The sequence below is a fragment of the Parasteatoda tepidariorum genome, chromosome 5 (genome assembly GCF_043381705.1).
Source record: "Parasteatoda tepidariorum isolate YZ-2023 chromosome 5, CAS_Ptep_4.0, whole genome shotgun sequence".
NCBI lineage: Eukaryota > Metazoa > Arthropoda > Arachnida > Araneae > Theridiidae > Parasteatoda > Parasteatoda tepidariorum.
The window spans coordinates 52,956,780-52,972,306 of record NC_092208.1 but is presented as its reverse complement, the minus strand read 5'-3'; the positions used below and the strand labels follow the sequence as shown (position 1 = coordinate 52,972,306).

Below are 15,527 nucleotides of genomic sequence, written 5' to 3'. Positions count from 1 at the left end.
TAATGTTCATAAAAGTTAAAATTAAAAAAAAATTTATTGAAAAAATTAAGAAGATACATTTGTGAAAATTTTTATTCTTATTTTCTAAGCAATAATAAGAATTTTTTCTACATAAAATTTACTAAGCATAATACATAAGCAAAACAGAAAAAGTCTCATATAAATCATAACTGAGATAAATATAATAAGTTATATATTTAGTAAAAGGGATGAAAACAATATGTTTACACTGTCAATCTTTGAGATTTCCATTAAATTTTCTGACTCAAAATTTGAATTAGATTTTGCAACAATTTTAATCTTCTTTTTCAATCGAAGTAACTATTTACCGATCTATCAGAAAAAAAGATCTTTTCCCAAACATATAAGACTATGTAGCAAATACCGGACTTAATTTCAGTCGTCACAAAATTGGAAGTCCAACTTATATTTACCGAGATTTTTAAACAATGTAAATATCGTAACTCTACTAAACAATACAATAAGTGTCATAAGCTTTGTCTCCTATTATAACTGAAGAAATGTTAAGTTATAGAAAATGCCCTTTTTGTTAAAAAATTTTACCACTTATCATTATAATAATGACAAGATGCTTTTATAACAATAAGATGATATACAAAAGATTTTAAAGTTATTTTCACGGCAAAGAAGAGTAGTTAGTTTAGGATGCGTAAACAGATTAATTCTTAAAATAAAATTAGTTTGTAAATCAAACATAACAAAGAAAATATTGAGTCGATTTCGAATGAAACAGAAAAGAAGAGGATTATAACATCGTAAAATTAATTAATACAAAGGGTATTTATTTAAAAATGAAAATCTAAATATCTTTATTACACAAATAAAAATATTCATGCATTTAATAACTGAAATTTTAGTTTTGATGATGTATAAAAGTGTACAAGACAACAAGAACTTCTCATCATTTCACAATCTATTAATGGAATTCAAAATGCACCAAAGATGGCGTGTTTGGAATCAAAATAAATTCACGAATGATGTGAATGCACGTGAGCTTGGTGTAAGCATTTTACACTCTTGGTTTTCAGATTCAACAACACCCTGTAAAATATATATGAATGTTCAATTTCATTTTAACTTGAAACAAAATGCTCCCTCAGACAATAATTTTTTGGGCCATTCGGCCTCGAATTCATAGAGATATTACATTATTTTACTGCGAAACATTTATTATTATGTTTTTTTACAATGTATTTTGATACTTATACAGTTAAATCATCTTATTTTAATCCATTCATATGCTCCATGAACTTGTCAAACTATTGTACTAAAGTACTGTTCTCTGTCTGTAACACATTTTAATTTAAATATAATCTGAATGATTATAAATTTGTACATTTATTTACAATTTATATTGATACTTCCATAGTTAATTTAGCTTATTTTGATCTATTTAACGTATATATTCCATGCACGTGTCAAACTAAGGAACTGTTCTCTGTATGAAACACATTTGAAATTTAAATATAATCTGAATGATTATAAATTTGTACACTTATTTACATTTTATATTGTTACTTCTATAGTTAATTTACCTTATTTTGTTGCATTCCATTTATATTTTACATGAACATGTCAGAATATTAAACTAGAGAACTATTCTCTGTGTGAAACACATTTTAAATTTAAATATAATCTGAATGATTATACATTTCCAGAAAAAGCACTTATTCTTTAATTTTATTTTAATATTAAACACATTTCACTAAAGCGATTCTAAACAATTATGCTTCTCTTTTGAAAGCATTTTAATATTCTTTGAACATATAAATATTTAATAGAATATGAATGTAATATCAAGTAATTTACAAACAGAATATTTTTATCTCTAACCGTTTTTTATCATGTAATGCATAGTAAAACTTTCATGACTTCTTTAAATTAAGATGAATTTAAATTCCTTTTCTCATATTAAAACTAAATAGCGTAATGTAAAAAAGATTACAGTTTCACAATTTCTTAACTTAAATTTACTCAGGTAAATATTTTTTACTCTTTGGACATATAGTAAAAATGGCGAATTTGCACGAGGAGGAATTTGCTGCTCTAAAAAAATTTAATCATAATGCAATCAAGCTTCTCTTTATTTAAATAAAATGAGAATATATTTCATTTTAAGTTCAAAAAAAATTGCTGAAAAAAATTTAATACTTATAAGATTACAGATAGAGTTTTAACCTTTAACCGCTTTCTGATTTTCTTTCCAAAAGTCATTATAAAATTTTGTTTCCTGTTATAAATTATAGGATTAATATTTAGCTGATAAACTGATTAGTTATAAACGTGTATATAAAATAATATTATAATATTAACTGATACCATTCATTACTACAAATTCCCTGTTATATTTCAAATGATATGGAGTATTTTATTACAAGTAATTAGTAATACGTATTTATTGATTTAACAATAGTTTTTAAACAACAGGAATAAAATTCTTAACATTTCAGAAAAATATGGTACAAAAATAGGTATACCTTGGTATAAAAATGCAAATAATTTTTTGCTAGAAAATAACTTTACTGCATTAACATAATTGGCAAAGTGGTACAGATTATTTTAGTTGTCCGCAGCATGAAATTAATAACAACAATAAAGGCATTTTTTTCCTTCTAAGTTTATTTATCCATTGCTTAAAATAATTACCACGCAGACTTTTATATTTATTAATTTGTAAATATAATACTATCGTAATATTAATTATCTGCTATAGTTAAATTTTTAATTGTGATTATAATTTCAAACTGAAAGTTGTTATCATTTATTTTAAAGTAATTCTATGTTATTACCTTACTACGCAACATTTTATGAAAAATTTACATGAAACAGTATCTGAATCATTTTAAAAATATTAAACTCTAAATAAGTAACATTCATTTACTTTTGTAATAAAACATATGTATAACAGCAACCCGCTAACACATGCAATTTAGATAATGAATACAAAATACCAATTACAATTTATGTTATGATGTTAAAAAAAAATTTCACGCAACTGCAAAACAATTTTTTTTCGGTTAAAAATATCTAACAAGTTTTTATAATTAGCAGTGCTTGAGTTAAACAATTAAAAACGCAAAGTAGTAAAGGAAGTTATAATATGATTAGATTTCAATTTTATCACAATAGAATCAAGAAATAAAATTTGTTAAAGCATTTCTTTGAAAAAAATTTTTGAAGCATTTCGGATTTTTTAATTAAATATTTTTATTAGAAAAATGATTACACAATTTGTAGCCCTGTTGCCCTCCGGTACTGCATTCGTTAAAGGGTCTCTCGGAAAGCTGAGGGCTGTGAGTTTGATCTTGGCAGCCGACTAAGACAGTCGTAGTTGAAAGTCCCCTAGTTGGGTTTGGTATAAATAATGGGAGAGAGTGGTACCAGTTCAGGAACTGCCTTCGTCGTCTGAGTGGAATCAAAATACGTGATATCCCTATCATGGCTTAAAAAGCAGCCATAGTTGGCTGGTGGGAGTAACAATCTCTTTATCACCAAGAAATAATTCCGTAGCAAATGTGGGGCAAGAAAAGAACTTTTTTTCATGTAAGAAGCATAACTCTTTTATAAAGTAACTAAAGTAACTCCAGTATAAAGTAACTAGTAGTTTTTAACTATCCCTTCTCTGTAGAGTAGACCATGGATTTAACTTTAATTAATATACATTTTAAACAAGCACAAATTTAATTTCAAAAGTTTTGCATTTTTTATTTAAGATTCAGCTATTACGTTTTCCTCTAAAAAAATAAATTTTGTTGATTGTAAGAAAAAATTGCAAATTTCGAAACACACCATTTTCCAGCAAATGATAAAATTATTTACTAGCAAATTCCCTCCTAAGGAACAAAAGAAATGAAAAGCATTGAACTAATTTCCCCCCAATTCTAGTTCCAAATATTCTAGTTTGTTATTTTTTATCATTTCAATTGGTTACCTTGAAAAACAACGCGACTCTTTTATTTACAAATTGAAACAAGATGAATAAAACTACCATTTTTAACGAAATTTTGATTAAAATTTCTGAAATTCGAAACTTTACAGGATTTAAATTATTTTTGCCCAATTACTTTCCTGTTTTATTTTGTGAGGTTTGCTCTTGTATTTTGTTAACCATGGTACAGCAAATATAACAATAACATTCAAATTGAAACATGATTAATTTAAATAGTGCGTTGCATAAATTATTTTTATTATCCCAATATCACATACTTTGGTTTCAAGCAAATAACTTTAGGTAAAAAGTCAAGATTAAAAACCACATTTAAACTTGACATATGACTTTATTATTTAAATTTAGTATTTAGCCATATTTAAACAGAGCATAAACAAATTAAGAAAACGGCCATTTTGAATCTGAATAATATTCGGAGTTCTAGCATTTATATTCTCAAATTCAACGCACAATAATTGATTCCCATTTTGGTGAGGAATATTCGTGATTACATCCAAACCAGAATCGATAATTAATTCCTATCATTCATTTCAACTTCCTCGCATATTGGATTCTCGGGGAATAGCAGGTCTCAAGGCTGCAAATCCAAAAACAACAAATTCTCAGAAGAAGCAGGATAAAAAACATAAAGAATATTATAATGATATGCTTAAAAATCTCAACTCATTAGTTACTTTCTCCTTTAAGAGTAATTTACGAAATATTCTGTTTCTTTAGTCGAACTTTTACGTAATATAAAAATATGTTGCATTATAAACGCTTCATGTTCTATTAACATGTCTGTTTCAACAGTATGCTTAGAACAAAGCCTTTATTTAAATTTTTTTTTTTGTTAAGAAGCAATTTACTTTTAAAATACTGGTGATGGTTTCAATAGGATGTGTTAGTGAAGAAACATCTCTAGAGAACCAATCTTTCTTCACAAAAATTAATATTTCATGTCACTTTATTAGCAAGAATAAATTACTTTACTCAAAACTCCATTTCGTTTAAAATGCCTTGATATTTTTATTAGAAAGTACTCAGGGATAAATTAAGTGATTAAAATTTACAAGCGTGTTATTTCTTACTAAGAAATTTAAATTATAAACTTGAAATGGTCCAAAACTGCACGGGGAAAAAATTCTGGCACAATTATTGTACGCTATGGAAATAAAATTTGTGGTTAAAAAATCATAACTCAGGTATATTAAACCGAAATAATACGGTATTTAAACCCTTCTTTTTTCGGCTCATATGGCAAGAGTTTAGTGGAAATTCAGGTTTTTCAAAATATTAGCTTGTTATTTCACAAATGGAGCAAAAAATACAAGACAGAAAAATAAATTTTACAGAGTAAATAGTTTTGTTCATATGCTCTTACGTACCATGATCAAGTTGCTAAATTTTGCCCCATTTACCAAATTTTATTTCATATTAGAAAACATTATTTTATTGTTAATTTTATCAAAATTATTACAAAAGCTCTTCGGTAAGAATTACGGAACTTTTAGTGTTCCCATATTAGAGCTAAAAACACGGTAAATTTTGTTATATCCTGGTAATTTCGAGCATACTTTTTTTTTCTCAGTGTGTATATTTTATTTATTCGCATTTTTATTATTTATAGTATTTTTTATTTAAAATTTCTGTTCTTGCTTTTCAATTTAATAAAAAAATAAATTTTTCTTGATAATGAAAAAAGTTGATTGCCCAAAAATGCACCATTTTTTTAAAAAAAGATATGTGTTTCGCTAGCACATTTTATTCAATGAAACAATAAAAATAACGACTATTGAATTAATTTCCCTCCAATTTTAGTTCGAAATATTTATTTTTTTATAATTGATTAACTGGATAAACGTTCTCTACTTCTTTTGTTTACAAATTAAAATAAAATGAAAATTAATAATATTTTAAGCATAATTGTTATTCAAATTTGTAGAATTCGAAACCTTTAAAGATTAAAATTCTTCTTGCTCAATTGTTTTCCTATTTTGTTTTGAAAAGTTGTTTCTTGTACTTTATTAATTATGAAAAAGAAATAATTCAAATTGAAATATAATTAATTTGAATAATTTGTTTACATATGTTGTATTTACTTTCTCAAAATCATAAAAATTAAATTAAAACAATTAACTAATGCTACATAAAAGCGGTATTTATTAATCATAAGCAAATTAAGAAACATCCATTTTGAATCTAAATAATATTCAGATTTCAAGTATTCATATTCTCAGATTCAACGCGGAATAATTGATTACCCTTTCGGAGTGGGAGATTCGTGATTCCCAAACCAAAATCGATAATTAATTCCTATCATTCATTTCAACTTCCTTGCATATTGGGTTCAATGCTACAACACCTAAGATTAGAAATGCCCAAAACAATATAGACAAAAAAAAAATCAAGAGCATGAAAAGGAAATATTCTAAAATCTCAACTCATCAAAAACTTCCTGTTTTAAAAGTTATTTATGTAATACTCTTTTTTTACACTCTCTAAAATAAAACTCTCACTTTTGACCGTTTAGCAATCCTTAAGCAGTTTTGAGAACCATTTCGTCACGAGATCATGCTATTTGTGACGAAACGCGAACTCTCGAATGTAAGACGAAAATGCTTCCTAAACTTGAAACTTTCTTGTAGAGCATTGTGGGATATTAAACTAGAATGACGAAACTAGAATAAAAACTTGACTACTAAAAATAATGTGACTACATAAGCTGACTCAATGTATGGTGGTCAAAGAGTTGGTTTGAGTTCTATCAATCTTTGTTGTGTTGAGTCACCTATATGGTGCCGTAATTAAAGTGATTATTAGAAAGAAATTAGATACATTAACCACTACAAGGTTGCTTTTTTTTCCCTTGAAAAATATAGAATCACGAAATATTTATTCAATTTTGACGAACTTCGTTTTCATAAAGAAGTGAAGATAATTATTTCGTCACTTTGACGAAATTTTTTTATGGAGCATATAGCAAGGGAAAACGAAAACGAAATACGCTTCGTGATATTTTAGTATCTATGTTTACAGTGAAACGTATCTCTTACAAAATATAAAAATGTATAAGCACTTCATATTGTATTTACGTATTTGTCACTGCAGCTCACTTTACTTAGAACAAAGCACTTTATTAATTATTAATAAAAGGTTATTATTAATTTTTTTATTGAAAAATAATGAGGCTATAATATAATTCTCCCTGATATGTATTTGATGTAAATAAGGATCATTGAGGATGTTTAAATAAAACATTAAAATTTCCCTTCATATCTTAATCTGATACCAATTAAAGCAAAAGCTTTTTAATTTGGAATAAAATCATAAGCAGAAAATAAAAGGCAAAAATTTTAGTAGTGGAACTCAGACTACAAAATGAAATCTGTTTTAAAATCCGTATGCATGAAAACAAATTAATATCGTATGTTTTGAATATTTAATGCAATAGGCAAGCGTGAAACACTCATTTATTCTGCAGAATGTATTGCGAAATAACGCACTAATTTTACAAGGGGAAAAATAAAATATGAAATAAACGTATTAATTCAGTCGATTAAAAGATCCTATTAAAACAAATTCATTTCTGCAAACAAAAAAAAACAGCAAAGAAATCATGCAATGTAAATTCATCAGTTCTTTTTAGAATATTATAAAATAAAAACAATAAAAAAGCAAGGTAATATACGGTAAAAAAACTTCTGAATTGGTTGCAAACATTCTTACAAAATTATTATTGAAAATGCATTAAAAGATGTATATTTAGATATAAAGATATAATGAAAATATTTGTATATAAATTAGGACAAAATTACTATGTATTTATTCAAAACATATTGAACGTTCTGCCTTTTATAGCTTCAAATCCGCACAGAATGATTGATTTCTCTTTTGGAACAGGATTAGGAACATGATTGCATCCGAACCAGAAACTCGAAAATTAATTCCAATCCTTCATTCCAAAGTTAGTTGCGTGCACAATGGAGTTAAGTAAGCTTTGTTGTTACCGAAGACAGCGTTTCAAATAACCAAAATGATGAAAAATATGAATAATAAAGTTTATAAACAGTAATTATATATCATACAGAGGCTGAAGCCCTTCAGTAATGACTAAAATTTCGTGTTCCATAGATTTCATAGAATAGATAAAATTCATAAAAAAAATTTAAAGTTGTGTTATAAAATTACAAAAAACCAATAAACAAGGAAAGTAATTTTATTTTTTGTTTTCAGAGGCAGAAAAATTTGTTATTGAGGTTTCATGAATAATCTACCATAATGAAATTAATTAATAAAGTATTTCTTACAAATTTATTAGTTATACCTAAGTTTTAATTAAGTTTTTCATATTAATTTAAAAAATACTTTGAAAACTCAATCTCAATGTAAGGTATGGTTTTGTTGGGAAAATATCTTAACGAGATATTAATGAGAAAAAGTAATATTTAAATACGATAAATTGATTTTTAATAAAAGTAGGATGTTATATGCATAGGTTTCAGACTTTAAGATAATTAAAAGTTTATCAACCATTACATGAAATGCAACATTTTTCATCACTTTGTTGGTTGAGCAAAAAATAAGCATTTAAAATTAAAATTTTAAGCTACGTAAAATTTGTATGATATATGATAAACTGAAATATATAGTGCAATATCTTATGTTTTTCTTTCGTTAAACACATTTTAAATGAAAGGCATTTTTTCGTAAATTAGCATTACGACAAAATAAATATGTACCAGAATTAATTGAAATGGTATAATCATATGTTGTTGTGCCCCAGTTTTAAATAGAACCGGTTAAGGAATTTTCTAATTTTTAACTTGACAGGATGAAAAATTACAGATTAATTTCTTGGTCTAGAGTACGGCCTTTTCATTAAGTTCTCCTTGAACAATTAATTAAACTTTTTTGTTACTTTTACATTAGTAATATCTTTTTCTTATACTTTTGAAAAGGGAATTAGAATTTAGTTATTTTTATATTCAGACACATTATTTTAACTATATAAGTTACCAGAAAGCTATTTATTATAAAAGATTTATGATTTCAACAATATGGAACTTTTTATGAATTAATATTTTTTTATTAAGAGTAAATTATTGCGTGTAACCATTTGAACTCTGTGTTTAAAACTAATATTTTCATATTAATATGCTTATTTCGGTTAATGAAAAAAACAAGCACATTTTTCGGATGCATTAAGAAAAAAATATTATGTAAATTCTACAATTTTTTCAAGGACAGTTTCTTGAGTTATCAGAAATTTTAACATCGGAAGAAAAGAAGAACCAAACATATTTGAGACATAAAAACTGGTTTTTAAGGGCTTACAGAAGGATAAAAAGTCTTTACATTTTAAACTAGAAATCAGTTAAATAAGGGTCCGCTTTTAATGTGCAAACATTTTTAGGACACGTAAATAAAATTCTGTTATAATTACCGTTGTGCGTGGGTATAAAATTTCTGATTAAAAAAACATAATTCTGGTTAATAAAATCAAAATATGTGGTGTATAGGCCCTACATTAGGTAAATTTACTTTTGTGGTAAAGATTATCACTCTAAAATTACGAAATTTTTCCACTTTTACCAAATTTTACAACTTATTATGAAACCCTATTTTATTGTTAATTTTCCAAACGCATTACTAAAGTGATTCGATAAAAAATAAAGTGCGTTTAGGTATTCCTAAAGAGCTAGAAACACGGTAAACTTCACCATATTCTGGTAGCTACGACCATACTTTTTCTAAGGGATAGTTAATCTATTTCTAGCATATTTTAACGACTTTTTTATTAACTTGTTTTTGTGTTTGTGACGATGATTTTTGCGATCAAAATTTTAAACCACCTTCCAACAAGTTGGGTCACAAAAATTTCCACAAAATATCCATTGTCTGTAACAATGTTATTTTCAATTATTTCCTGCCAACAATGAGCAGAATTAATCGTGATATTATCAAAAAAGTAAGTGTATAGTCAATGATGATTCCAACAACTTTAAGATTAAATAGAACACTCTGATAACAACTAAAAGCTGCTCTGTGCCGCACACTAATGCAATTTTTAACTGTTTCCAGATGGCTACAAGTAGAATTTATAAACATATTATTGTCAAGCAGAAATTATAGCTATTTGAAATTTTGACAGTTTTCCAACACTCAAAACTGATCAAATTTCAACTGAAGTTTCATATATGATAGCTATACTAATTTAAATGGCTCCATTACTGTTCGTAAATAATTAATAGTCTTATCATAGCCAAATATAATTATTCAAAATTAAGACAATTAGTTTAGTTTAGTTGAAAAATTTCCTCTGTCCTTAACTACAAAAATGCAATATTCAATCATATGTTTTCCTTGCGTCAAGCATAATTTATTACCATATCAATTAATTTAGTAATTGTATCATAAATAGAAGTTTCGATATCTTTTTGACCAGCAGTGGTATAGTTAATAGATTTTTAATAGAGTTCCGTGTTAGATGACAATATTAGTTTCAATAATTTCACTGTTGCTGCAAGTAAAAGTTGTCGACATATAATCTCAAACTAATATTTATTGTCAATCAAAATTTTGACCGCATTCGACTATCTAAATTGCTCGAATTTCAACTGGAGCTTGAAGACTGAGGCCAACAAGGATTACAATTGCTTCCTAAATAAACTATTTTTTTAAATCACAATCGAAATTTTTCGTCGACTTATTACACTATTTTATGACAACGCTTTTGTAACATATGAATTTTAGTAGTTTTGTTATAATTTATTTTTTTTTATTGTGACTTTTGTTTATTATATTTCTTTGTTTATTTTGTTTTTTAGGAATGAAAATAAAATTAGAACTTTAAAATTAAATTAATTAATGTAAATAAAATTACACACTCATAATTTAATAAAGGCGAAAAAGTACTAAATTTCAATGTACTACTACAGTATTTTATAACAATATTTTACTTTATCTCTCTATTACCGATAACATATCAAACCCCGGCAAGAAAAGTGACACAAGTAAAAAAACAGCTATCTTGAGGTTATGTCAATAAAAAATATGTGCGAAGTGCCCCATCAAGCTCAAAAAGTGTCACATCTCTAACTCGCAATTTATCCAGTTGAGGACAGTTGTGTCAGTTTTGTGTCCATTTCAGAATAAGTTTTATTGTATTAAGTTGATTTTCCTCAAATGCTGAATTTTAGAGTTATGACACTGTACTTTCCGGGGTGCGATATGTAGTAATTATGTATGTTATTTAAAAACTATTTCTTTAGTGTATATAGTGTTATTAGTGTACATAGTACTACTTTCTTTTTTTCCTTCATTATTTTATATGAAAGAAAATTTTATAATAATTCAAAATATAATGATTAATTTAAAAACAGTTCAATAACAGGAATAAAACTTATAACAACTACGTTTTTCAAATGGACTACAAAAGGAAGGAAAACATAGGGTGCAACACTTTCGAAAGACGTGGGGTACTTTCTGTGGTGATAGAAGATTTACTACAAAATTACTGTGGTGATTCGATTACTACGAAAGTGATACAGTCAACATATTTTTTTTCGTTTTTAATTTGAGAAAAATAGAATTATTTTCCTCTCTTTAGTCTACTTAAAAATTGACGTATTTGTTTACTTATTTTCATTTTATAATAGATACGTGATATAGCTATGAACTGCAATTAATTTCATTTTTTGTCGTTTACACGGCAAAACAGCTGCTTAAGATTAATAGCTAATTTATAAGTTGTATATATTGTTCGTAAACTTGCTTCAATTCATTTGCATTTCTAAGTCATTCTTCACAAATTTTTAAAATTGAAAATAATAATTAACGCATAAAATTCGATGACTAGATCGAGAGATATTCAATGTGATTTATTTTGTTTTTGTGGTAGATGGCACACTTCCTGTTAATTCACATACAGTATTCTCGATATCAATTTTCAAAAGAAACTGACCGGAAAATTTGAATTGTATATGAAATTAGAGCCCGCCTTATCCAAGCAAAATTGATTAAATTTAAACCCATGACTTAATATGAAATAGCTCTAATACAATTATTTAACTATCATTCAAACTATTTGCGAGCTCTATTTCAAATATATCAGAGAAACTTTCCCAACAGTAAATAGTCGGGAGTTGTTACAATCTGTCATTTATCAAAATCAGATTATGACACAACAACGAGTCAGTATATGAGGCGCAATACGTAAATGTGATACTTATCTGTCAAATTAGAATATTTCAACTCAGAATAGCAATCTTGTAGAGTTTCTATGATAAATAGATTTGTAATATCGTTGTGTAGAATACAAAAATACGTTTTTAAAGTTTTTTTTTTAGCTTGGATATTTAAATATTATATCATACAGTTTATAAATTAGAAATTATTTACATGTTATATTATCCAGCAAATAAAAAGTAAGTATTTTCAGCAGTTTGAAAAACGAAAATAATATAGCATGCTTGGTATTTTTTGTCAATAAGAAGTCTTCCGTTGTAATTAGCTTTTTTTATATAAATTTATAATCATTTAAAGTCAAAAATAAAAATCGCTTAACAATTAAAAAAGAAACAACATGGAGCCAGGGGGCAATGAGTCACTTCAATACGTTTCACTTTCATTGCTTAATACCATACTTCTTTTCAATCCACTCTATAAGATTAATCAATAGGGAGAGGTGAAGCAGCGAGTTCACAAGAATCTACTTTGAATGCTGCTGTATTCTGCAGGGTCAATATGGATAGACCAACTTATCAATAGAAGAGTTTATTATAATAGTAATATTATTAGCTGTAGTAAAAGAAAGAAGCGTTATGAAATATCAAAATATTATTTACCATTAAACATATGCAATATTAAAACAGTCAATTTTCCATGAGGTATATTTGTTTTTGCTTTACAATACACAAATAGCAGGCAATCTTACGGCAAACGTTGTATATTCACTTTTATTTGGCTGGCATAAAAGGGTTCACTAATTAATACTTTTTTAGAAATAGAAATATTTTTAATAGCTTAGCAGAAATAATTGAATAAGGGCATACAAGAAATTTTACAACAAAAATTTCTCTTTTTTTTAGCTGTTACTGTAAGCCTTGTTTTTTCCTTGTTTCATGCTTGCTTTTTACAAGCTCTAGGATGCAACATTTTGTTAGTGTTGAAAACTTAAGTGATTAGGAAGTATGTCAAAGTCTGCACAAATGAAACTTTTTGCAGTAGAAATCATAATATCTAAAATAAATCTTAAAAGGGATAATTTATTCTAGGTTTCAGAATGCTTTCGACTCTTGATTTGCGAATGATAATTCATCTTTGATTACAGAATTTTTTTCTAGCCTTGTTTTGTAAAAGCAGATCCAATCTCTTTATAAATGGGTTGTTTAGGGAAGCTTAATGCAAACTTCTTGCTTTGTTAAAATTTTCATTCCAAAATTACGATAAAAAAACTGCAGTGTTTATCCAAGTAACCGTAAAGTTTAGAGTAAAGAGCCTTTTATACGTTTACGGTTTCGAATCCGTTCACAACTAGTATGTATAAAAAACCGTATAGTTTTGTATCACTGGTTTTGCAACCATTTACAACCAACACAGTTTCAGAACCGTAAAAAAGAAGTTTAGCTGCACATTGAAGTTAGGTTTTTCGCTTGATAATTTGCATTGGAGTTAGGTTGTGGTCAATTGCGTTTTATCAAATGAGCCGTGTAATGTGGTTTAATTGCTTTATCTTTTTGTTTTATCTATCATGAGGTAGGGGATGTACTTGACATTTTTTTTGTTAGAAGCTTTATGGTGTTACCATCTACACGTGAATGAGAAAATCGTATTCTTATAGTTCAAAGTCACTAAGTGGGAATCCCGGAAACTAGAAACTCTTCGTGTGTTGAAGAAAATGGAGGAAATATGGAGGTGATCTGGAATAGTGAAATGGAGGTGATCTCATCCCTGGGACTCAAACTCCCGTTCCATCTGTCATGAGTAGGACTGGGCTATAAACCGATATATCGTGACATATCGATTTAATGCCTATATCGGCAGGCCGATACAGAGACTTTCGTTCCAGGCGATGCATCAGAAGTCTGATTTAAGCCATCGAGTAAAGAAGACGAACGATATAGCGATATACGATATAGCGATACAAGACAGGCAAGGACTCTTACGTTCCGATGCCAATTCGCGCTGTGGAAGACGATGTTCATTTCGTTATGTTGAAACGGCCTTGATTGATAAGCGGTAGAATCAGAATCAGTTTCGAGAACATATATCGTGATCTCACATGCTCGTTTTCGCGCCTTATAGTTTTTTTCTTTTCTTTGTCGCGACTTGATATCGTTTCTTGTAGATTATTTTCAGTGGGACTGACTTTGTGATCGCCGTCTTTGCCTTGTTCTGAACGTTATCTATTATTGAAAAGAATATATAAACAAGTGTTTCTTAATTAGGTAAATTTTTTCTTTGAAACAAAACTTTCTTTTTTATTTTAAATGTGAAAATTAATTTTGATATTATATGTTTAAGTATTATTTTACATTATTGAATTTATTACAAACGGAAATATAATTTAAGGTGCCCATAAAGAATTAAATTAAAAAGTAATTNGGTGATCTCATCCCTGGGACTCAAACTCCCGTTCCATCTGTCATGAGTAGGACTGGGCTATAAATCGATATATCGTGACATATCGATTTAATGCCTATATCGACAGGCCGATACAGCGACTTTCGTTCCAGGCGATGCATCAGAAGTCTGATTTAAGCCATCGAGTAAAGAAGACGAACGATATAGCGATATACGATATAGCGATACAAGACAGGCAAGGACTCTTACGTTCCGATGTCAATTCGCGCTGTGGAAGACGATGTTCGTTTCGTTATGTTGAAACGGCCTTGATTGATAAGCGGTAGAATCAGAATCAGTTTCGAGAACATATATCGTGATCTCTCATGCTCGTTTTCGCGCCTTATAGTTTTTTTCTTTTCTTTGTCGCGACTTAATATCGTTTCTTGTAGATTATTTTCAGTGGGACTGACTTTGTGATCGCCGTCGTTGCCTTGTTCTGAACGTTATCTATTATTGAAAAGAATATATAAACAAGTGTTTCTTAATTAGGTAAATTTTTTCTTTGAAACAAAACTTTCTTTTTTATTTTAAANTTTAAGTAATTTTTTGCATTATTGAATTTATTTCAATCGAAAATCTAATTTAAGGTGCCCATAAAGAATTAAATTACAAAGTAATTAAATTTGTTAGGCTATTTTTTACTTTATTTTAAATTATTAAAAAATTTTTGGATAGAACTTCTAATAATTTAATGAGTTTTTATTACTGATTTCAAATTTATAAATCTTTAGTTGTTTTTGTTTTTACAAATAAAATTATAACAAAACATGTTTTTTCACCTTTGGATTTGGACGTAAGTCAATCAACTTTGTTTATTCAAAAAAATTAGTAAGGTTTGCGACTTTTTTTTTTTTTAATCATTTGGCATTTTGTTTTATTAAAGAGTATAATTGTGGTTTTTAATTTTCTTTCAATATTGTCAGTTGAATATATTAGCGAATATCATAAT

At 27.3% G+C, this 15,527-nt stretch overlaps 1 protein-coding gene across 2 annotated transcripts in view; it reads right to left on the bottom strand.

The window, feature by feature from the left end:
• The window catches only part of LOC107449114 (uncharacterized), a 188,868-nt gene that overhangs the window by 82,155 nt on the left and 91,186 nt on the right, over positions 1-15,527 (bottom strand). The window lies entirely within an intron of this gene.